Below are 27,245 nucleotides of genomic sequence, written 5' to 3'. Positions count from 1 at the left end.
CTGTTTGATAAAGAATATCTTACAGGATACTTTCAAAGGAAATGTGTGTGACTCTGAAACAATCTTTCCCTCTCTGCATGGTCAAATTTGGATTTGATGTGTTTGACTATGCGTGAAGCACCATATTACGAGAGGCTCACCATGTCACTTGTGTAGCACGCTCTTGCATGAATGAAAAGTTTAATGAATGAAAATAATTAAATCTCTTTTAATTTCCGAATGAAATCACACAAAAACATTAATCGTTTCGCATTTTAATAAGAAAATAGTTCCCAATTGTTATTTCAAATATATTATTTTTTAATACGACACGATAGATGGGGGCGGGCGGTGCACATGTTTTGTAGTCACATATTTTACATTTCTATAACACATTAGCAATGAATTTCGAAATGCAGTTGCAAAGTCAGGCCTCAGGTGGTAAAATATGCCCCAGAATTATTGGTTTAAAATGACTGCGATGCAAGATGCCACTAAGATAAGACAAGCCAAGGGAAAACAAACATTCATATTTCAAAAGAAAACGTTTTACTCGGGTTCTCCTTACACAACTATAATCCTGTAAACACCATAATCTTGGTGCTGAAAAAACTTTGGAAGTATACACAATATGCCAACTTTCCAGGTTATCCAATGAGACCTTACTCAAAACTACTCACTTACAAAATATTTTGCAAATATAAATCAGGATATTGGGTATTTCAACAGGTGCTGTCAAGCTTTCATTTACTCTTCTCTTAAAGCACAATCACCGTATGTGTAATATGCGCAACTGTAAAATGAAAATGCAACATAAATAAAAAGTTGGCAAAAAATGATCCAAAAATCATTAAGTTTAAAAAGCCTATGAACCAGCATCATTAATAATAAACGCATCAGAATTGTTAACGGAGTTAAGCGATGAAATGTCTTGTGTACGATATGTGTAGACATATACAGTTATCAAGATGACAACAATACACAAATTAGTATGTCTTTCATCATCAACGAAACAATATGCAACAGGACATAGCAGTAGACAGCCTTATATAACAATAACATGTCAAATACTAGAAAAAACATAAGCAGCAACGTAAATACAAAATTAGGGTCAGAGAAATTACAAAATTCAAATGAATCATGGTAAGAAAGAAACGGACAGAGAAGTGAGTAGACGAAAACATATACACAAAAAGAGAACACGGCATGATAAAAAACTTTGAGAAACATAAGGCAAATGCTTGATAATAATAATATATTATACAAAGATACAGTTAAGAATCACGCAAACTGCTTGCAATGGTGCAAGAAAATAGCTTGTTCTTGATGTTGCCTGGTAACAATTACAGCATCAAGTTGGCAATATGAGGTTACATTTTGATCAACGGTTATATTTAACAGTCAACCCCACGAAATATAATGGGACATTGTTAAAACAAGGTAATAACATTTGAACATATACCTATTATGTATATAACTATATGCGTCAAAACCCTTTCCATAATCATAAGACTAATAATAGTGCTAGCCCACCGAGATACCATGCAGTTTAACCTAAATACCCCACTCTGACACAGTATACTGACTCCGAGCCGACCAGTCCTTGTTAAATTCCCTTCATGTCGAATGCCAGGCAGTGTAACAACAAGTACCGTCCTTTTAATGTCTTTTAGTATGACGCGACGGGGGATCGAACATCTAACCTTCAGCTCTCTGAGCTTACGCGCTACTAGACCACGAAAACGGTTTAACAATCTAGGAAAGCTGTTCGCTTCAAAACAATTGCGAACACAACTATAAAAGTAATTATCTACGCATGTAAGTGTTTGATGAATGTTCACCATGTATATTATCTCACAGTCAGCAATCGTCCAGCTTTGTCAAGGCAGCGTGAGGATATTTGAGTTTTCACCAGGCAAATCAGTGCCTAAAACTTCCAAAATGAATCGGGATCAAGCTCACCAAAGTGAAATTATCGTTAAGACAAGTCGTTAAGAGGACAATGGTATCAGAACACAGCTCCAAGATCGAATGCATGGATAGGGATCCTCGGATTTATTTCAGCCTGGCTTTGGTTGTGCCTTGTGCAAATGAATCATTTAACTTCAAGTCATACTTTGTTTTGTGCTGATTTTGCTATCTTTGCAATTTTACTTTAGGCATGACATGTTTCATAAAGTCAAAGGTTTCATATTCTGCACAGGTATCAAATCAATGTACATGAGGTTATGCTTGGTGCGGGCGTTCCACCTGCATTACCCATTGGTGTTTCAAATGCACCGAACAGTTCTTCATAGACGTGGTCTGGTGTGAGGCCGAGGTCTTCGTATATGCCCGTCGATGTCGTGGTGTTCTGGTAAATTTGGGGTGTTGAGTCCACGTCCTCGCCTTCCTCTTGTCTGCCAAGATTGACGAATTCAAGATGATGCGCAGTGGTCTCCCCTTGTCTGACTTTACGCCTCCTACAATCAAATAGGAGCAAACGGTCAAATACAACATGGGTCTTGTCTTGAAGGACCGTGACCACCTAGGTCCTGATTTACGTGACATCATACAACGAAGGCATATCTTAGCATCGCTACATTGCACGTCTCTACGTCAATATACACGTCTAGGCTTCTGATTATGTAAACCAACCATAACAGAATACAATTTTCTTCAAATTTGTTAGAATGGCAGTGAACAAGTAAATTAAAAGCAACAAAGCCTTTACATATTCATATTCCACACACAAGAACATCTGTTTGAAAGTCTCACCCGAATGTCATGTTATATAATATCAAATCTTTCAACAATCTTTCAACCCCGAGGCTTCCCCACGTTTCTACGAAGACACGAGGTTAAGAAGCAATGTATCCCCCAAAACAGTTTGTAAATAGCGTGAGAGTCTTGAGCTTACAGAGTTCAGTGAGCATGTGATTTGATTGTGGCGTCAAGGTACCCGATGAACTCTCAATGGTCTGCAAAGCATTCTTATGCCATTTCATTGTAGCATATTTGCTAGGATTTTTCCTTGGGCATAAAGTCAGATCTCCTCTGAGCAATATGACCTGTGGAAGACATGTTTTGATGATTAAAGTCCCTTTGTATTGTGAAATGGCTAAAAGGGTCCAATATGTTGGCATTTGGTGTGTGATGTTTCACAGGTTATTACATTATATTGCTGTTGTCTGTACAGGTGTAGACGTAAGTGTTAATACGCGGCCGTTTGTTTACGACGTGGTTGCACTTGGATCCTGTATGTGTGATGGCGGTTGCGCATGGTATCAACAATTCTCAAAACAGATAAAGTTCAATAAACCCACCAATCTAACCTTTTCTAGACAAACATTTAGTCTATGAAAACTTCTATTACACAATATCCTTCTTGACTCTATAAAATATAAAAATTCCCAATGCTGATTTCATATAGAATATTCCACAGTCATGGTGCAGGACTAAATATTTTCATGAACAATTACCTAAACAAATAGGATTTTTAAAACAATTTTTGTGTGTTCTTTAACGACGCCTTCGGCAATATTCCAGCTATATATGACGGTGCTCTGTAAATAATCGAATCTGGACCAGAAAATCCAGTGATTGACATCATGATCATCGATCTATGCAATTGGGATACGATGACATGAATCAACCAAGTCAGCGAGCCTGACTACCCGATCCCGTTAGTCGCCATTAACGACAAGCATGGTCGCCTCATACGGCAAGCATGGGTTGCTGAAGACTTATTCTAACCCGGATCTTCACGGGTAACATATATGAACATTATTTGATCAATGATCTTGATGCATGTTGGAATACATATTCATCTATCCGATATCTACGATAAACACCTAAGTGTTGTAAACAAATCAAAACGTCAGCACCAGAGAATAATCATTCATGGTTATGTGTTGAAGCAGATTCCATTTGGCCTAAGAGGGCAAAATAGTGATTAAAATATTTCAATAGATCACTTAAAATCAGTCATGACACCAGGTGTTCGACATTTATGCTGATGTGTTCAGATTATACCAATGCTAAAACGCCTGTTATGTAAACAAGACTCAATCATGTATTGTCATCAGGGGATGATATATCCCCCGATCTGGTGCAATTCGGTAAAGGAAGGGGGCACGGATGGCCCAGTCGTCTAAGGCACCGCGATTCTCTGGGCACGCCAAAAACCTATGATTGTGGGTTCGAATCCCGGTTCGCCCTGACTATGTTTCTAGGTTTTGTCAGAACCATATATATAAACCCGTGCTCGTGGGTTTCACCGAAGTGGTAAACGACCTGCATCACTTCGAGCTTTCTTCCCACATTAAGCTGACACGCCGCGATATAACGGGAATACTGTTAAAGGCGGCGTTAAACCCAACTCACTCACTCACTCACTCACTCGGAAAAGGAGCTTGGATACTTATACATCATTTTTTGGTTCATTGCCATTGGATACCTTCAGTTCAGTGACCTGTTCAGTATTTTTCAATTTCCCAAATAATCAAAAGGCACCAGTTAACCACTAGACTGATCTGTGTAGCAAGTTTCATCAAGAAATATTCAATTGTTTTGGAGTTCTTCACCGGAAACGAGCACTTCCATCATTTTCAGTAAAGTCATGAAAACAAGAAATGTAAAAAAAAATACAACCCTCAAATCATCAAAAGGCATCAGTTTACCACTAAACTGATCTGTATAGAAAGTTTTATCGAGAAATATTCAACGGTTTAGAAGTTCCGCAGATACGGAGATACGGAGATACGGAGATACAGACATGCTGATCGTTATATCCCCCCGTTCTTCAAAACACGAGGGACAACAAATGCTGACTCTGCTTCAAGATCAATGTCCGTCAAACCTAAGTATGCAGTGACGATGACAACTGAGATTTATTTCATGTTTTGTTTCATATTTTGTAAAACATATCCATATATAATTTGAAGATCACATTTGCGTTTTGGGTTTTCTATTTCAGAAGCCAAATAAACATGTTATAAAACATTATAAGCATTTAGTTTAAATTATTTTTTGTTAATTGGTGAATGAGTGAAATCAATACTTTGATAACATCACTACTTGAAAGTACCCACAAGGAAAGTCAATATATCATATTACCTGAGGATGTACATTGTTACAGCAACATTTCCTACGATGATGATGATTATTATTGCCACACAGGATCCCACCACAGGAATTATAAGTTTGGAGTCAGTATTTCTGATACCTGAAAAAGAGTGACATATAGTCAAACAACATTGATACAGAAACAGTTCCCACACGTGCTGAATGTGCATAAAATATAGTCATTTTAACAGTTTTACAAATGATTATTATTCATGTTTTAGGCAGGAAAAGGTACAATTTTTAGAAATGGCAAACATTGGAGCTGAAAATGGGAATAGTTGTGACAAACATTGTTTTAGTTGGAATTAAGAACTTCCAAGTATCATAGCTGGTCTGTCTACACATGGGTACAATGTATGAAGCCCATTTTTGGTGTCCCCCGCCGTGATATTGCTGGAATATTGCTAAAAGCGGCGTAAAACAATACTCACTCACTCACTCACTCACTCACTCACTCACCCACTCACTCACTCACTCACTCACTCATGAGCCATCATCAATAACAATAACTGAATGTCGGCAGGTGAAACTGCACATGTTTCTGTACTACCCTCTGTTACAGCAGAACGTGTTGCTTGTATGTTAGCACTCGGGGACACTGGGAATACGAGTAGTAATACCACTGACATTTCTACTTATTGCAAACAAATATAACAAACAGGACAATCACTAAAGACGCCAGAATGTGTAAATGTAAGTTAAGGCGACTATGCTTGTCGAAAGAGGCGACTAACGGGATCGGGTGGTCAGGCTCGCTGCCTTGGTTGATGCATGTCATCGGTCCCAACTGCATGGATCGATGCTCATGATGTCAATCACTGGATTCTCCGATCCTGACTCGATTATTTACAGACCGCCGTCATATAGCTGTAATATTGCAGACTGCGGCGTTAAACAACAAACAAACAACAACATGTAAGTTAACCACCTGTCAAGTGTTTTTACACCCCGGACACAGGAGCCGTGAGTGGAGATGCAGTTCTCATCTCCCCCTTCACATGGATCACACGGACCACTTTTAATGATCTATGATATTACGATTTCATTGTTTATTAGGTAATCTTTTGTAACATGTTAGACAGGATTACTCGTACCAGCTGGACAAACGGTCCCTTGTTATTTCTATTCTTATAGTTTTCATGTGCAATAATAATTAGGGCTTCACGGTCCTGCCCTGGATAATCAGAGTGCACACATCTTGTGACAGCTGACTCACCTCCACAACGCCTACCTCTCCAGTTGAACTCACAAGCAAGGTGACAGGAGCCGTTGTTGGGACTGCAGTTCATGCATGGACACGAATGTGTCTTTTCAGTTCCATAAACTAATGCTGGATGTTATAGTGATATAAATATGTAGTGCCGTTATGTAAACTGACAGCTCCTCCCTGTTCTGCCTGCCTGACTACAGGGTATCACGACATGTAGTGCCGTTATGTAAAGTCACATTGCTGACAGCCCCTCCCTGTTCTGCCTGCCTGACTACAGGGTATCACAACATGTAGTGCCGTTATTTAAACTCACATTGCTGACATCCCCTCCCTGTTCTGACTGCCTGACTACAGGGTATCACGACATGTAGTGCTGTTATATAAACTCACATTGCTGAGAGCCCCTCCCTGTTCTGCCTGCCTGACAACAGAATATCACAACATGTAGTGCCGCTATGTAAACTCACATTGCTGACAGTCCCTCCCTGTTCTGCCTGCCTGACTACAGGGGATCACGACATGTAGTGCCGTTATGTAAACTCACATCACTGACAGCCCCCCCCCCCCCCCCCCCCCCCCCCATCATCAAAGGAATGGGCTGGTGATAACAAAATATCAAGTGATGTCAAATTTGAACAGCGGTTGACAGAGGCGAGTGGAACTTTCCAGATGGTTTTGTACGGGGAATTGGGATTTATCCAGACCTTCTTGCGTGAACATGACAGGCTTTATCGTTCGAGAAGTTTCTGCATGGGACAGTATTGGGAGGCTGGTTGTACATATACAAGAGCAGCGAGAAGCGATTCGAGGCCTTTTCGACCTGACATTTTTCAATATACTTGACAAGTACGATTTTGATACGTATTCGCTTCACATATATAAACCACAGATTCTCTGCTTCTCACTGTTCTGAAAAATTTCACGGTTTCGAGAAGCTTCTTGAGATAAATAAATTCAATTATCATTATAGATTTGTAGTTGCAAATGCAAATTGTTGTTTTTGACACATTGACAAAAAACAAGTGTGTGTCCTAAAATATTTGTCACCTTGTCATATATGAAGAGAATAGTTATTTTCTTGTAATGAGCTACATGGCCAAGGAGGCAAGTCAAAGTTTCACACAAACTTTTACACAATGTTCCACTCAAGTATACATGCCAGACGTGTTTTGTCGGTGGTATAAAGGCCATTGTACGATTCCGACAATACCATGAGCGCGTGGTTATGAATCACTACCAAATAGTGATACAAATTGGTGTAAAGGGGTAAAGGTGTATGATACAAAAAAGGTAAACGTATCCTGACCAAGAAACATAAAGAGATTAAGGTGGAAAGACAAAGCCTTAAAACATCTACAAACCTTTGCACAATCTTCCACTCCAGTTGTCCTGACAGCCACGGGTACAGCGCCCATCTACCTCGTTACAGTTCTGATCCCCTCCATCACAATGTCCACACGTCTCCTTGCATCCCTGGCTGTTGCGTCCCACCGGACAAGCAGGACCTTGTTGTTGAGAGCATGACAGCAGAGTGAAATGATTTCAATCATCAAGATATTAAAACTGCTTCCCTGACACATCTGACACAATTACTTAGCATAATTCTTGACAACATAATGATGAAATTAAAAGACGACTGTACAAGACAAAACCCGTCATGGATTGGTGTGGAAACAAACCAAACTACAAAAGCGTTGTGGGTTCATGTGCATTTGATAATAAGTATTCAGCTAGTCACTCGTGCTGCCGTGTACCTCCACCGTCACATCTTTGTTCTGTCCACCCTCCCTGACTACAGGTCAATTACCTACGTCGAATCTCTGCCATGTCCACCTCCCTGACTACAGGTGACTCATCTACGTCACATGTCTGCCTTGTCTACCCTCCCTGGCTACAGGTCACTCACCTACGTCACATCTCTGCCCCGTCCACCCTCCCTGGCTACAGGTTACTTACCTACGTCACATCTCTGCCTTGTCCACTCTCCCGAACTACAGGTTACTTACCTATGTCACATATCTGCCCCGTCCACCCTCCCTGACTACAGGTCACTCACCTACGTCACATCTCTGCCCTGTCCACCTCCCTGGCTACAGGTTACTCACCTACGTCACATCTCTGCCCCGTCCACCCGCCCTGACTACAGGTCACTCACCTACGTCACATCTCTGCCCCGTCTACCCTCCCTAGCTACAGGTCACTCACCTACGTCGAATCTCTGCTCTGTCCACCTCCCTGATTACAGGTCACTCACCTACGTCGAATCTCTGCTCTGTCCACCTCCCTGATTACAGGTCACTCACCTACATCACATCTCTGCCTCGTCCACTCTCTCTGGCTACAGGTCACTCACCTACGTCACATCTCTGCCTTGTCCAGCCGCCCTGACTACAGGTCACTTACCTACGTCACATCTCTGCCTTGTCCACCCGCCCTGACTACAGGTTACTTACCTATGTCACATCTCTGCCTTGTCCACCCGCCCTGACTACAGGTCACTCACCTACGTCACATCTCTGCCTTGTCCACTCTCCCTGACTACAGGTTACTTACCTATGTCACATCTCTGCCCCGTCCACCCTCCCTGACTACAGGTCACTCACCTACGTCACATCTCTGCCCTGTCCACCTCCCTGGCTACAGGTTACTTACCTACGTCACATCTCTGCCCCGTCTACCCTCCCTAGCTACAGGTCACTCACCTACGTCGAATCTCTGCTCTGTCCACCTCCCTGATTACAGGTCACTCACCTACGTCGAATCTCTGCTCTGTCCACCTCCCTGATTACAGGTCACTCACCTACATCAAATCTCTGCCTCGTCCACTCTCTCTGGCTACAGGTCACTCACCTACGTCACATCTCTGCCTTGTCCAGCCGCCCTGACTACAGGTCACTTACCTACGTCACATCTCTGCCTTGTCCACCCGCCCTGACTACAGGTCACTTACCTACGTCACATCTCTGCCTTGTCCAGCCGCCCTGACTACAGGTCACTTACCTACGTCACATCTCTGCCTTGTCCAGCCGCCCTGACTACAGGTTACTTACCTACGTCACATCTCTGCCTTGTCCAGCCGCCCTGACTACAGGTCACTCACCTACGTCACATCTCTGCCTTGTCCACCCGCCCTGACAACAGGTCACTTACCTACGTCACATCTCTTCCCTGTCCACCAATCACCGCATCCCTCCCGGTCACATGATCCATCAGCAGGGCTGCACTTCCCTGCACACTGACCACAAGTCTCAGAACACCCGGCACCATATCTGCCTTCGTCACATTCTGTCAACAACAGTGAAGCTGTTGAGGGACTCAAAAATGAAAAAGGTAACACTCATCTTAGTTGTAACTAACATACAATATCCTGCCATTCAACATTCACCCTGTAGTAGAATGCTTATTTGGGTTGGAATACAAAATTTAATTCGATTCGACAAAAAACAAACAGTTCCGTGTACAAAGTACTGATACAGTATTGGAAGGTCACATTACAGGCCACACAAGGGTACAAAGGTCACAGTGGACTGTAAGCACAATAAGGTACAGAAACATGTGTAAAAATAATTGAAATGCAAAATGTACCTTGATTTGTTTGAAGCAAGTGGGTGTAATGTGAAAGTCAAACAACCGGGTTACCTTGGTCACATGTCATCCCTTGCCATCCTGGTTCACATCCATCCGGGCAGTCGCCTGACATTGTGCTGCAGGTGGCGTTACTACGACACCGTCCACATCTAGAGCTGCACTGAGCCCCATAGAAACGGTCCTTGCACTCTGCGTGGTAAACACAGTTCGTTTACATTGTTACACAGTACGCACAGACGAAAAAGACTATATCTCCAAAATTGAGCAAATAGTCTTTTTTCTAAGGCGACGCGTTGTATTCTATTAGGGTCAAGTTTTTGTTCAGAAATTCTTTCTAAAAAAACTAAAACTAAATCATTAACCTATATTAATTTTTTAATTGTTCGAATTTGTTTTACTGCCTGTCACATGAGTGTCACAGTTGGAATTCCTGTTAGACATTGATTCAGTTTGTCAGAATATGGATTGTTTGCTCTGGTTTGTAGTTGTTTACTAATTTATTGTGTTCGTATTTGTATAGACACAAGGATGGATCGCACATGAATGAAGACATGTTAAGTGATTTTATTTCATTTTCCATGCGGTAATTTGTGCAGTGAACTTGTAATTCGCAAAACGAAAATATAGAATGTGCATCCATGGTATCGGACTCTTAAAGGTAATTTTGTTTTGTTTGTTGTTTAAAGCTGCTCTGGGCAATATTCAAGCTATGATTCTGGACCAGACAATGTAATTTCACTGTATAACATTCACCCTAGAGTAAGCTCGGAACTTTTGATGACCAATTTGTGGCACCATTGACAAATACAATTGCAAATCAAAGAGGTAGACAGAACGTTGCTTTTATTTTTTACGAGTGAGTGTATGAGTATGGTTTTACGCCGCTTTTAGCAATATTCCAGCAATATCACGGCGGGGGACACCAGAAATGGGCTTCACACATGTCGGGAATCGAACCCGGGTCTTCGGCGTGACGAGCAAAAGCTTTAACCACTAGGTTACCCTACCGCCCCTATTTCTTACGAGGGGGCAGAGATGGCCCACAGGTGGCGACGCAATTCACGCTGCAGAGTTCGTCCCTTTCGCACGCCAGAAACCTATGATTGTGGGATCTAGGCTTTTCAGCACTATACCCGTGCTCATGGGTGTCACCAAGGTGGTAAACCTGCATAAGTCCAGACTTTCCTCCCACATTAAGCTGACACGCTGTGAAAGAACTGAATACTGTACAAAGCGGCGTTGACCAAGTTCACTCACTCATTTCTTGCAAGATGTGGTAGGTAAAATACCTGTGTTTTGCTCTTGTGGACACATTTCAGAACATGAGGTAATTATGTCATGCGTGTCGTCCAATGTGATTCCCAACAATCTTTTATCGTGGAATGCATAGTATGTTACACTTAGTGGCAGTACATTGTATATATTGTGTATTGTACAACACTAGGTGTCACTAATGATTAGGGCTTCACGGTCCGGTCCTGGGCAATCAGAGTACACACATCTTGTGACAGTAAAAGGCGACTATGATTCTCGTAAGAGGCGACTAACGGGATCGGGTGGTCAGGCTCGCTGACTTGGTCGATGCATGTCATCGATCCCAATGGATCGATGCTCATGATATCAATCACTGGATTGTCTGCTCCAGATCCGATATTTTACAGACCGCCGTCATATAGCTGGAATATTGCTGAATACGGCGTTAAACAAGAAACCAACCAACCATCTTGTGACAAAAGCTGACTCAACAAGTGACCTCCACAATGCCTTCCTCTCCAGTTGCCCTCACAACCAAGGTGACAGGAGCCGTTGTGGGGACTGCAGTTCGTGTGACCACCTTCACAGTGACCACACCGCCCTTCACACTTCAGGCCGTAACTGCCGGCCTCGCATACTTGAAACAAAACAGATCTATCTGAATACAGCAAGGGAAATGGTGAACACCGAAATGGACGTGAATATGAGAAGTCTTCCTGCACGCTGACCACACCGCCCTTCACACCTCAGGCCGTAACTGCCGGCCTCGCATACTTGAAACAAAGCAGATCTATCTGAATACAGCAAGGGAAATGGTGAACACCGAAATGTGCGTGAATCTAAGATGCCTTCCTGTACGCTGACCACATCGCCCTTCACACCTCAGGCCGTAACTGCCGGCCTCGCATACTTGAAACAAAACAGATCTATCTGAATACAGCAAGGGAAATGGTGAACACCGAAATGTGCGTGAATCTAACATGCCTTCCTGCACGCTGACCACACCGCCCTTCACACCTCAGGCCGTAACTGCCGGCCTCGCATACTTGAAACAAAACAGATCTATCTGAATACAGCAAGGGAAATGGTGAACACCGAAATGTGCGTGAATCTAAGATGCCTTCCTGTACGCTGACCACACCGCCCTTCACACCTCAGGCCGTAACTGCCGGCCTCGCATACTTGAAACAAAACAGATCTATCTGAATACAGCAAGGGAAATGGTGAACACCGAAATGTGCGTGAATCTAACATGCCTTCCTGCACGCTGACCACACCGCCCTTCACACCTCAGGCCGTAACTGCCGGCCTCGCATACTTGAAACAAAACAGATCTATCTGAATACAGCAAGGGAAATGGTGAACACCGAAATGTGCGTGAATCTAACATGCCTTCCTGCACGCTGACCACACCGCCCTTCACACCTCAGGCCGTAACTGCCGGCCTCGCATACTTGAAACAAAACAGATCTATCTGAATACAGCAAGGGAAATGGTGAACACCGAAATGTGCGTGAATCTAAGATGCCTTCCTGCACGCTGACCACACCGCCCTTCCCACTTCAGGCCGTAACTGCCGGCCTCGCATACTTGAAACAAAACAGATCTATCTGAATACAGCAAGGGAAATGGTGAACACCGAAATGTGCGTGAATCTAAGATGCCTTCCTGCACGCTGACCACACCGCCCTTCACACCTCAGGCCGTAACTGCCGGCCTCGCATACTTGAAACAAAACAGATCTATACGACTAAAGCAAGGGAAATGCTGAACACCGAAATGGACATGAATATGAGAAGTCTTCCTGCACGCTGACCACACCGCCCTTCCCACTTCAGGCCGTAACTGCCGGGCTCGCATACTTGAAACAAAACAGCTCTATATAGATACAGTTCGGAAGTTTGTAAACACTAACATGGACACGAATATATCACTACGGTTCCATAAACTTATGCTGGATGCTATAGCTATTTCTTTTCAAAGTTCCAGGATATCAAGTACATTTTATGCATTGAACAATAACGACCAATATAGCAAACGAGGCCTGTACATTTGCACTGACATTCAGATGTAGATGCATTTGGGCAATCTTTGTCGGCAATTATCGCACAACATCCTTCAGTGATATCAATATGTAGTGCCGTTATGTACACTCACATTGCTGAAAGCCCCTCCCTGTTCTGCCTGCCTGACTACAGGGTATCACAATATGTAGTGCCGTTATGTAAACTCATATTGCTGAAAGCCCCTCCCTGTTCTGCCTGCCTGACTACAGGGTATCACAATATGTAGTGCTGTTATGTAAACTCACATTGCTGACAGTCCCTCCCTGTTCTGCCTGCCTGACTACAGGGTATCACAATATGTAGTGCCGTTATGTAAACTCACATTGCTGACAGCCCCTCCCTGTTCTGCCTGCCTGACTACAGGGTATCACAATATGTAGTGCTGTTATGTAAACTCACATTGCTGAAAGCCCCTCCCTGTTCTGCCTGCCTGACTACAGGGTATCACAATATGTAGTGCCGTTATGTAAACTCACATTGCTGACAGCCCCTCCCTGTTCTGCCTGCCTGACTACAGGGTATCACGACATGTAGTGCCGTTATGTAGAGCATCACCGCGGATGGAGGACCGACTATTACAGGTGTAAAGGTAGGTGTTCATCAACGGGTAGCCATGTTACATCAGCATCACCGTGGATGGAGGACCGACTATTACAGGTCTAAAGGTAGGTGTTAATCAACGTGTAGCCATGTTACATCAACATCACCGTGGATGGAGGACCGACTATTACAGGTGTAAAGGTCGGTGTTAATCAACGTGTAGCCATGTTACATCAACATCACCGTGGATGGAGGACCGACTATTACAGGTGTAAAGGTCGGTGTTAATCAACGTGTAGCCATGTAACATCAGCATCACCGCGGATGGAGGACCGACTATTACAGGTGTAAAGGTAGGTGTTACTCAACGGGTAGCCATGTTACATCAGCATCACCGTGGATGGAGGACCGACTATTACAGCCATTTTACTGTTCTTTAGTAATAGATATTTGACATTATCGTTTGGAGTTGACGAGAAATATGAAAATCATTCTTGCAAATTTTGATCAGTTTCTCAATGAAATAAAATGCGATTATTTATATCACCACTTACAATACAAGTCAAAATATGTATTTGATAACTAATCCTGACTTATGTTACACACGTGAATGTTCTCTACAAATAGATACCGAAGATGTATCTAGTACATAAGCTAGATTCAGCAGTATGCAAGGTGTTACAACAATACTCGGCAGTCGATATTAGGAATACATTTGACCAGATCAGAAGGATACATACTTTTATTTCATGTGTTGAAACTGGCGAAACCAATGTTTCACTTTTCCACTTGAATCAGATTTCATAAGCATCGAGTATTTGTTCCTGAATTTTAGTGCACAACTTAGATTTGGTATTGTTTGACTGACTAAACTAAGTTTGTGCAACGACCTTTGAATTGTAGATTGGGTCTCATCCCGATAAATTAAAACATACTTGACTTGAGTGAAAAAAATCAAATATCAACAATATATACATATGTTACTGTCAGACGCATCAAATCTGACTTAGGGGTGATAGGTTGTCGACCTTGTGTATTGAACCAGTAGGTATATCAGAAATGAACCCAGCCTGTCATCAAGATTGAGAGATTACAACAACCACTGACTGTTTATTGTGATAATCTAACAAATCTATAATGATTTATGATGATATCAGTAAAGCAGGATGATGAAAATTAAACGCTTGTTAATTTGGAGATAAACATACTGAGCTTTCAATGTAGCGCTATGTTATCTGTAGGTTTGACGACTGTCGATTTGAATTAAGGAAACATTATAGATGTAGATCTTCAATTGTTTTTATTACATTAACATAATTTACTCACTTGTATGTAAGGCATTGAACATGTAACATAGTTAAGCACACATGTTGCGGATATCAGTAAAGGAAACAAGTCTTACAAGGATTACCGCATATCAATATTATGACGCCACACCGCTCATTGTGACCCAATATATATAAAGTCACAGTCAGACAAAAAGAGGCGTCTTTTTTAAAACTCTCTACTATTCTTAAAACATTAACCATGCACTCATGGTTTACTTCCATCGTATTTTCTGCTCATTCCGTATTGCCACACATGCTTTGAAGCTTGTAGTGACTGCAACCTACACATCATAAGCATGTGATAAATGGGTTTGACATCTGGAGGTGATCACCCCGACTGCACTACTCACGTGTTTGACAGTCCAGTCCTGTCCATCCATCTTCACACCCAGAGTCACACTGACCTGTCTTCTTGTCACACACTTGATACGTCTCCTTACATTTACACCCTCTGTCACATCGGCCACCAAACCAGAAGTCACTGCACTCTGGAACAAGTACAGTCAACCATACACGAAAGTACGTGAGGTCTTGTATTGGGTTTGTTCCAAATATGGCAAACTAACCCAACAACAAAAGTGTTGCGGATTCCTGTGCATTTGACAATAATTATTCAGCTATTCACTCGCGCTGCCATCTACTTCGCATATCGTGTGATCGTTCCTGTTATTTGTAACCGAAAGTGTTCATACTGAAATCAGAGGATGATTACATGTTTGAGCAACATTGTTTCTTGCACCTTGTCTCTTACAAGCATTTGTGTTTTCTTTAATGAGGCGAGTGGCCAAGCAGCCTAACCAGTCTTGATACAAACCTTTGCACAATGTTCCACTCCACTTGTCCTGACAGCCAAATGTACAAGTCCCATCTACCTCGTCACAGTTCCGATCCCCTCCATCACAATGTCCACACGTCTCCTTGCATCCCTGGCCATAGCGTCCCGGGGGACAAGCTGTAACGACATTGCAGGGCCTTCGCATCACAATGAAATGGTTTTGGGTCACTGCATTCCAATGTTACTGGAGAAGTAAATCACCTAAAATGTGCGCCATGGTAAAATTGTCATCCTTTAAACTTCCGGAACATCCCGAAGATGCCCGATTGGGGACATGTTAGGGGACTTAGTGGGCCCGTCCATAGTCCATATCCCTTATCGTCGGAGGTAATATGTGACGACCTGTGCACGATGTGGTCTGGCATTGTCATCTTGCAGTTAACAGTTTCTGCAGATAATTATTACGAACGGAACAACGACAGGACGCAAAATTCTGTCAACATATAACTGGTCAGTCAAATGTCCATTGGCGATAGCCAAATCAGTTCGCCTGTCTTGTGTGACATCGCCTCACACCATGACACTACCGCCCCCATACTGATCATGGTAAAAAAATGTTGCCCTGGCATACCGTTCGCCGCTACGTCGCAATGAATCGGAGGCAGAACCTTCATTCGCCTGTTAACATGGTGTTTCGCCATTGGCGCACAACCTGTCCTTGGTGTGACCTAGCCGATGGTAAGCTGGTTGGTTGACACTCCACAGGACGCCTTGCTTTCAGGTGGGATGCATTGGGTTACAACTCGGGTCATCTAATTGTCAGAGCGTCACTATGCCTGGGTTGTCTAACCATGAATAGTTCTCCATGTCTCAGTGTAATCCGTGTTGTCACAGACCAGTATAATCTGTTTGGGAGAGACTATCAATGGACATAGGGGTGTTTGGGTAGGGACAACTTGAGATGAAGATTGATAAAGCGGTGTATTTATTCAAATTCCTTGTAACGGAATCAGATTAATTGAATATGTGTTTTTTAATTAAATAATGTAAGTAAAATAACATAGTTTGACAATATAGAGATTAATAGCAGATTTTAGGAAAGAAATGTCGTTATCTGGAGCTCATTTTAACTGAAATACTGCAAACCACAGGTCGTTAGATCGGTAGTTACTTTATATATTATAAATAGCAACTGTCTGTGAAACTTCTGATCTTGTTTTAACCGGCATAAAGCATTTTTGTTAGCTTTTCCGACAGTACAGTTGAATCATATGCTTGGTGTGACCACTGGAGTGTCTGTGTCGAATAAGTGTTGACAACATCATGCTTGTGGCCATTTAGAAAGTTGTCAAATGTAACAAATGTTATATCTGAGATAACACTTTCTTAGTTAAGTACAGATTCTCGTATTTTTTGTAAACAATTGGGGGGGGGGTTGTCCCGCCCGGGATTCGAACCCACACTGTCCGAGTGAGGCACCTAATCCCCCCAAATATACGTGAACCTGTACTTAACTGAGAAAGTGCTGAGAAAGTGTTAGCCCAAATGTAACATTTGTTACATTTGACCACATTCTAAATTGCATTGTGCATTCGGTCGTAGGTGCCGTGCCAAGTTAGACTTGTCAGAGGGATACACAAGTACGTGATCTAGACTACCATTTGTCGGACTTTCATTTTTGTGGAAGCCTCGGTAGCTCAGTGGGTTAGATCGCTGACTTTGTGTGCTGGCGATTAGGTGCCTCACTCTGGCAAGTGTGGGCTCGAATCCCGGACGGGAGTCAACTTTAAATAAAATACGAGAATCTGTACTTTAGTAAGAAAGTGTTATCCCAATGTTACATTTCCCACTTTTTAAATGACATTGTGTATTCATACCTCAGACATGTTCAAACACTAACATCTGAAACTACAGCCAGCCCAGAAGCGTTCGTCGACAAAACAAATACATTTTTGGAAATAATTGAAAAAACCCTGATAATTCCAACTTCAAATCTATCTCACCTTCCATCTATCTGCATTTCGAGTTCTTTGCCCGTCCATATGTTTGATATGCCATGTTTTTTAATACTGTTGTCAGGTGAGTGATAGTTAGGTTGAGTTTTACAACTCCAAGTTTGCTGAGGGTGAAGTTTTGATGACATAAAAAAATACCCCAAAAATAAAGATTGAAATATTCCGGGACACAATGATTGGGTTACGTCCATAGGACCTCAATTTCTTGATGAACAACCAGAGACAGGCAGTCATGGTGCACGTGGTGCTTGAAAACCAAACCTGAATTATATGTATTGTGACGACAACATTTGCTACTGAGGATTGCAACAACTGAAAGCACTTATGCTCCTTCAGCATCAACGACGTCGTTTGAAGGCCAAAGAAGTAGGCATAGGCATGCTTGAAACGTCTTTGGTGTGAGCCAAAGTGTGAGCAGCAGGGTATGGAATCGATACCAGACGTTTGAATCAGCTACCCAGCAACATGCAGGTGATCGACAGCGTTTCCCCACACAGCTGGAAGTCAGGTTTCCTGCAGCAAGACGCTATCACCACACTCAGGAACGACCTGCGGAACGCCACTAGCGTTAACGTTTCTACTCAGACAGTAGTATAGTAGTATATCATACATTAACATACCCTACTTATGCAGGTACTAGTATCTGTTGAAATGCAGTTTATTTATACCACGACCAGTGGATCTGCCTGGCACTTTTGACGGCTTGCCCCTTCACTCCAGTACCTTATCGTCTCCGTGAAGCTGCATTCTGACCCGACAACACAGGCAGGCACGTGTGGATTGGGCTGAAGAACATATGAGTTGGATAGACCAAGACTGGGCTTCGGTACTTTTTACTGCTGATACTGTCTAAACTTTACAGATCCTCGTGCCGAATGTTGCGTAGACAAGAAGGATTTCTGGATTCAAACGTAGCCAAACATGACCGCTATGGATGGGGCTGAATCAGGATTTAGGTGGGATCAGTGGAGCTGGAAGAACCGATCACGATGTTCTACAGCGGGGCACAATGGCAGGTGGTCGCTGCAGGGATGACATTCTGAATGTGCACGTGAGACCGTATGCTGGTGCAATCGGACAGGACTTCATCCTCATGGACGATAACGCACGACCTCATCGTGCTAGTGTCCATTGTCCGCATGGAGTGTCCAGCCCGACCATCTAAGTATTTCTCTTGGCTTGCAAGCAGCAGAACATTTGCTACGACAGAGGTGTTTCAAAGTTAACATGTCGTTTTGGTATCGAGAATCAGTGTCCTAGTTTGGTCCGGACTTGCTGTCGCTGATTTGACTGACCCAGACTCGATTGTTCACAGATCGCCGGCGTTAAGCAACAAACAAAGAAGTACTTTTTATGCAAATTGTGTGAGTGACGGGTGCTTTCAGTGGCGAAGGACGTGCTTATCCTGTTCGCGAACACTTGGAATCATCACTGATTTTCAGTGATCCATTCATATCATGTTATATATAATATAATGTCTTAACGACAGTTATGGACGTTTGTAGATGAAATATTCAGAAACTCTAATTTTGTAAAACCAAAGATTCATTCGAGGGATTTGATAAAAGATCTTTCCATAATTTGCCACATCCATCTAAATATGTAGATTTGCAAAACGTGCTCACCATAGGAGGTTTTTCGAGAATTATTGTGGCTTGTGTCTACCAACACGGATATCCTCGTTTACTTTCTGATACGTAATTTATAATATCCAATCAAGCCGTTTCCTATGGAAAATTGTTAAAAGTGTTGAAAAATGGTAATATGTAACCCTTTTAGGAATCAAATAGACATAACTTTCTCCAGTGCAAAACTGGTATATAGTTTCATTCATTGGACTCTGACCCGATGTGTACTTACGTTCCTGGCAGTCCGCCCCAGTATGCCCGTCAGCACAGCCACTCTCACAGTGTCCAGTGTCTTTGTCACACACCTCAGATGTGTTCTTACACAAACACCAGGAACTACAGCCAGGCCCGAAACTCCCGTCAGCACACTCTGCAAAGACGTAAAAATATATAATAAGTATTTTGTTGTAACTGAATAGTAAACATTTTCAGTTTTATCACATTACAATGATTACCGAAGAAGTAAACATCAACTTCCACACACATGGGTGATCATAATAAAATATTAATTTCGCATGTGTTTTTTCATATAAATCATTTATGTCCTTTGCTTGCCATATATTTCCACTTCACACAGATTGAGAATGTACTCCGAGTCGGTCAGTGTTGGCAGACGAACAGTGACACGTTGTCCAGATGTAGGTGTATCACAGCTGAAGCTGACAGGGGAGCGGAGAAGCGACGACCGGTCCCGTTGATAGCAGGGATGACCGTCTACGCGTACCAAGAAACCTCTCATTTTTTCTAGAAACAAACAATTAAAAATGTACATCAATGCTTCAACAAGAGAATATAACGTGGTAATCGGCTGGTTGAATCGACAATTAACTGTTTCATGTGGACATACGTGCATTTAACATCAATTAGACCACTGATGGTAAATGAACATCACAGAAAATGTGATGACACCAGGTAGTCGCGAAAAGGGAAGGAATGTCCTGCCCTACCAGTTGCACCCGTCACACACAATTTGCTTAAAATGTAAGTATTTGCAGCATGACGCCGTACAGATGTAAGACCAGGGAAGGTGGGACTGGTTCTGTTGATAGCAGAGATGACCAAAGCCGTACAAAGAAACCTCTCCTTCGTTCTGGAAAGGTTAGATGAAATAGGTCATATTATTCCGTTCAAGATTATTCAACTCATAAACCGACGTGCCTGTGTGTGTGTATGTGGCGTGTGTGGTGTGTGTACGCCTGTAGCAGTCCGGAGCTTATGCCTGTTTCATGGAGCCTTCTGAGAAACCATGCAGCAGTTTAACATGATACACTCAGACACAGTATATCTGACACCGCCCAGTCCTTGTTATATCAGCTTAATACCGAGCGCTAGGCAGGGTAACAAGTACCAACTTTTAACGTCTTTTGGTATGACGCTGTCAGGGTCGAACCCCGGATCTACCGCTCCCCGGGAGACGCTCTATCCACTATGCCACGGAGGTAACTAAGTATTATGTGCATCAAGACGTCAACACGAGGGTATAATATGACATTTATCCCAAGACAGTTTATGGACAAGTATGCTACTAAGATCAACGGTCTTGAAGGGCGGAATGGATTCTGATTGCATGGATATTGCTTGTCTGCATTCATTTTCAACTGATAATAGAGTTTTTAATTATCCATGAAATCCATTTATGGACTAACTGGCCATATGATACTTCACAATGAAGCTGAAACTTGACATCTTTCCGCTAATGAGGACACCAGGAATTTTTAATCTTGTTCGATTCTTATTTCAATTTTCAGCTTTTTCAGTAATACATTTTACCTCCATTTGAGCTGTAGCAGAATATATACAGCAGTTTTTGAGCATCGATCCACACAATTGGGATATCAACCGAGTCAGCGAGCCTGACCACCCGATCCCGTTAGTCGCCTCTTACGACAAGCATGGGGTGCTGAAGACCTATTCTAAATCGGATCTTCACGGGTCCCATATAATACTGCTAATATATTCTACCCACACCCCTTCCCTCAACAGACTTTGGATGTGGATTTTCAAAATTCTAACCTTGAGGGAGGCACGGAAACCGCGATTCGCTGTGCGTAGGTTCGATTCCCGGTTCTCCCAGATCATGTTTCCAGGTTTGTCAGCACCACACCCGTGCTCGTGGGTTTCATCAAAGTGGCAAACGGCTAAGACGTATATGACTTCGGGATTTCCTCCCACATTAAGCTGACACGCCTTGACATAACTCGAATACTACTCAAAGCGGCGTTAAACTCCACTCATTCACCCACTCACTCACTCACTTAATCATCATCATTATCATCAACTGTAACTACCTTTTTTTGTGGTTTCCTGGTCACTGCAGAATGTGTTAAGTATACTTGCGTCTATTTGAGAAGAATATTGTGAGATTGGTGATGAGGTGTGTCTCTCCCAGGTCCACCCTCCACCAGGCGGATGTCCGGCCTGGCGCGGTATGTGTGCAGGTCCCTGACCAGTACCTGCTGCTGGTCACACCGTCCACAGCCAGGGAGGAAGTCTTGTCCCCACACACGTCTCTCTTGGCGGCTGTACTCGCCCACTTACAGTCATTGAGAGTGCTGCTTTGTTGTGTTGATTTGTTCAGAGCTATGTTCCCTGGTAATAAACATATTATGTGTGTTTTAGTGATTTCATGGGGATTCGTTTCTCAGTAAAGCATTATTCTACCAAGAATTTGGAAATTACTTGAATTCTGATGGGCCAGGTAGATGTATTACATCACAACAACAACCGCAGTCGATTTGACAGTAGTATCACATTGGAAGCGAATGTTTACAGAAAAGTACGTTCTTCTCAGTCATTGTCATTAAACATTCTTAAATACAAATTATTTGTACAATCATAGGTTATTAATTGCACTGAGATTTCCTTGGAAATAGAGAATTCCTTAGTAAGCAGAATTTGAAAAGTCAGAGGTGTTAAATCACAACAACCTCTTCCGATTAAAACAATCGACTTGACGGCCCTATCACCGCGGGGGGCTATCATTTATATCATATATATATATGGAAATATATCAACTAGTATCGCCCTTTAATACGATGTTTATGTATCATGTAGATTGCCTTTCCCAGTTCATCCACGGGGACCAGTACCCCCCCCCCCCCCCCCCCGTCATCAAACACGCACACATGCCTCGGTCAGTTCTTCCCCTCTGTTAAGCTACAAAGAACTGTCAGAAGCCTGGTTTCTCCAGGAAAAACATATTTCATACATTTCTCATATTTTCGGAAACTTCATATTCATCTTCAATCATTTTTAGATATTGTTCCACAATACCGAAAAAGGTTTCTATACTTATTTATGTTAATTGGTGACTGACAACTGTCAAGTGTCTTTGGTACCCATGATATTCATGAAGTTTTTCGTGTATTCATTCTCTGTACTTTTCAATAATGATTCCATTGACATGGAAATGGAAATATGACGTAATTTAAGTGGAGGAGGGGCTTAGTAAATGTGCAGTGTGATGACGGAATACTGAGGCCAATTAATTCCTCCGTTTAGGTAAGGAAATAATCATATTCTCAACAAGTCAAATGCAATTGAAGAATACCAGTCTTTATGCTGAGTTTCCTCCTTGTAACTGACTGAATTTCAGGTCGCCATTTTTCAAAATAGATCTATGGAAAATGCAACTGTTGTCATGAAAAGTGTTTCCTTCAAGCTCATGTCATTGCAATTGAAATATGATTTAACACTTACAATAATTCAACATTTACGCATGCTTCAGGCAGGGTTGTTCTGCGAATACTGGTGTAATCTGTAAATGTTGAATCGCTCTGCAACTTTAAATTTGTTTACATCAAATTTGAATTAACAATGTAATTTATTTATTCTTTTGCCATTTTCTTTCCTAATTCATGACAAGATAATCCGCATTTTGTATTTTATTTGTTATAGGTTTATGAAAAGTCACTGGGACATATGGACAATTGAAATATAGCCTCATGGGTAATTAATTCAAAAAGTACATTCATTTCTGTTCTTTTTTAAACAATTATTTAAAACATGTCACATTTGGTCTGGTTGGTCTTAAAATTCTCGATATTTTGTTAGTTGTCCAGCTGTATTTTTATGTAACCCCTTAAATGCGACGTTTGTTAGAAAGTTCACCACAATGATAAAAAAGGAGACAATTTTCAGACAAGTCTGTGGGTGCATTGCTATCATTTTCAACAATTATTTATAACATGTCCTTTTTGGTCTATCGGTTATTACACGTCTCGATGACTGTGTTGTTAGTTGTTCATTTATAATCTTATTTAAACCCTGAAATGCATAACATTTGTAAGAACGCGTGCAGATGTACCGCAATAATGAGAGGGACACAGTGCCTACGGGTCGGTTCATAACAAGTACAATACGGCTTGACCTTGTTTCGGCCTGAATAGACCACTGCGCTCATTTACTGTGGAAAGACATTGTTTGTCAAATTCAATACATAAGGGAGGAAATCAAAAACATGGTTTAAGATGAAAAACAGGAAATGAAAATGATTTTATCGAAACCAAAAGATGGTCTCAGAAAGTGGTCTTGAACCTCGGGTTATTCACTCTCCCACATCGATTTATATAACTTCAAGATACTTTCCTAATCTGCGTTCAACCAAATTAAGTCACTCACCAATTGCATGGCTTGTTTACTACGGATGACGTTTTCAGCAACTGACTGTTTCATGTTTCGTCCCCTCACATGCTGCTACTTTCATGTAATTATGCGCCGCACAATATACACAATACATGTTCAAAATTGTTTCTCAGTCACTTCCGCTTCCGCAAACCGCATTAAATTAAAAGACCTAAAACTTTTATAAACACTGAAATTTGAAATAATGTTATTTCCTACATTTTAGAATGTGCTGCAGGTTAAACGTGTATGAAGTTTGTATCGTTGAGGTTTCTTACGTCCTGGCACATCTCAAGAAACGTTCGTCAGTGATCATAGTTCGATAGTGTTCCACACGTATCTGACAAGTTGGGCCTTACAAGCCCTGCAAACTCTGTGGGCAATATTTCTGAACGAACGTATCAATCATCATGACTTACATATGGCAGGAACTGAATCCGTCTACAGACATGGTGTTCTACTAACGGATCTGACACGTGGGGCCTGACCAGCCCTGGAGACAGCCGCCAGTGCACCGGAAGTTGACGTCACATCCGCTTGTACAGTGACACTCCTGTGAGGCTGCTGCTGAAAGATGACATTGTGTTACATCTGGGTTTCACACACACTTGACACACTCTTCAACCAATTAGACATTCCAGACGTTGTTGCAATGTAATGCACCAGTGTTTTGAGAACATCAACAGTATTATTATGCACATGGACAAGTGGAAAGCACATGATTGAATGTGACCAGTCTCCATATATCGAATCAGCACCCTGTCGTCCTGGAGAGTTGAGTATATCAAAACTGAAAGCCCCTGATTCGCTGACGTTCTGTATGGCACACAATGAGCCTATTACTGTGTGTGATGCAGTATATCATTACTTAGGACCCCTGATTCGCTGACGTTCTGTATGGCACACAATGAGCCTATTACTGTGTGTGATGCAGTATATCATTACTTAGGACCCCTGATTCGCTGACGTTCTGTTTGGCACACAATGAGCCTATTACTGTGTGTGATGCAGTATATCATTACTTAGGACCCCTGATTCGCTGACGTTCTGTTTGGCACACAATGAGCCTATTCCTGTGTGGAATGCAGTATATCGTTACTGAGGACCCCTGATTCGCTGACGTTCTGTATGGCACACAATGAGCCTATTACTGTGTGTGATGCAGTATATCATTACTTAGGACCCCTGATTCGCTGACGTTCTGTATGGCACACAATGAGCCTATTACTGTGTGTGATGCAGTATATCATTACTTAGGACCCCTGATTCGCTGACGTTCTGTATGGCACACAATGAGCCTATTCCTGTGTGTGATGCAGTATGTCATTAAAGAGGACCCCTGATTCGCTGACGTTCTGTTTGGACCACATTGATCCTCTTCCTGTGTAGGGATGCAGTTTTTCCTTATTGAACACCCCTGATTCACTGACACCCTGTAGGTCACACATTGAGATCTTTCCTGTGTGGGATCCAGTATATCGTACCTGAAGACCCCTGATACGCTGACCTTCTCTATGGCATGCAATGAGCCTATTCCTGTGTGTGATGCAGTATATCATTATTGAACACCCCTGACTTGCTGACCTTTTGTATGGTACACAATGAGCCTATTCCTATGTGGGATGCAGTATAATCCATCATCGTTTAAGTGGGTGACTTTGTGAAGTGGTTGATGCTATACGCCTTATATTGTATAGTCTGTTGAAAATGAATATCCTGATTTAATCATAGGTCAGTCTTTATAAATTCTCACCACATTCATATTTAAAGAACAATGAAATATCCATAAGATAAATATGTGAATAATCCCTTTTCAAAATTAAAAAAGAACGGGCCTTTTCTCTGAGAGTGTCTGTGTGTATATACAATGACATACATTGACCGTAGTTATACAGTGCTAACGGGACAGAAGCATTTATTAAACAAAATATGGTATACTTGACTTATATACATGTTTCAAGTCAAAATCACGTAACCGGTTTAACCAAGTACACGAATGTAACAAACCCTTAATATGATGGAAGACTGCAGTACTTCAAGCATGGAATCACATGACGGACAGACACATGCTGTGATTATCAAAACATGAAATTACAGGGAATATCTTACCTTGCTGTGAAAGGCTTATGTGAAGGAAATATAACAGTAAAAGATGATAGATGTGTGGAGCGACTGCCGTCGCCATGTTTCCTAACAACACACACAGGGAAGTAAACTGACAGAGAGAGGGATGATGCCTGCAGAGTTGTCATAAAATAGTACACTGAAGACTTAAAGCTGTATATGACAACAAGTGAGGGATAGACTATTTGTGAACTGCCAGTTTTCCATGTAAAATACAATAGTTAATAGTTAATATTATTAAACCCTATTTATTGCCCATATCATACTAGGATTACTCGTACTCGTTCACATTACATTGTTTGTTTGTTTGTTGTTTGACAGCCGCATTATTACGGCTATATGTTGGCTGTCAGTAAATAATTGTGTCTAGAATAGACAATCCAGTGATTGACATCATGTCCACTGATCCACGCAATTGGGATACGATGACATGCATCAACCAAGTCAGCGAGCCTGGCCACCCGATCCCATTAATCGCCCCTTCCGACAAGCATAGTTTCATTACAAAATGATATTCATACAAGGAATTTGTGTTGACCAAAGAACATATTTCTCTCATCTTGTAAACAAGGCATGCATGGAAATGTGAACCCTATCAGGTTACCACATTTCGTGAATATGTTCGAATCCCGGTTCGCCCCGATTATGTTTCTAGATTTGTCAGCACCAAACCCATGCTCGTGGGTTCCTCTAACATAGTAAACATCCATAGTAGTAAACAACTATAATAGTATGCTAGCGACAAAATACAAGGAAACAAAATTGCATGTGTCTATCGTTGAGGTGTACATTTACAATACCGTGGCATTGCATATGAAGTCAAGATCTAATAAAATGTTACATCCTGCATGACCAGCACGTGATGCACGTGCACCCAGGAGCCAAAATGTGTGCGGCGCGTGTGAACTGTCGGATGTATTTTGGTGTTAAGTTTGTGGTTAACACTTGTCTATGACCTAATACTTGGTTTTAATATTTCATGAACCCCTACTTTTTCACAGAGTATGTT

At 42.0% G+C, this 27,245-nt stretch overlaps 1 pseudogene; it reads right to left on the bottom strand.

Moving 5' to 3' along the window:
* Positions 1-283: 283 nt before the first annotated feature.
* LOC139444718 (protein draper-like) lies at positions 284-26,304 on the bottom strand (annotated as a pseudogene).
* Positions 26,305-27,245: the final 941 nt, after the last annotated feature.

Source organism: Haliotis cracherodii, unplaced genomic scaffold (genome assembly GCF_022045235.1).
Source record: "Haliotis cracherodii isolate W230 unplaced genomic scaffold, xgHalCrac1.p SCAF_6, whole genome shotgun sequence".
Classification (NCBI taxonomy): domain Eukaryota; kingdom Metazoa; phylum Mollusca; class Gastropoda; order Lepetellida; family Haliotidae; genus Haliotis; species Haliotis cracherodii.
This window is presented reverse-complemented; position numbering and strand designations above follow the sequence as displayed.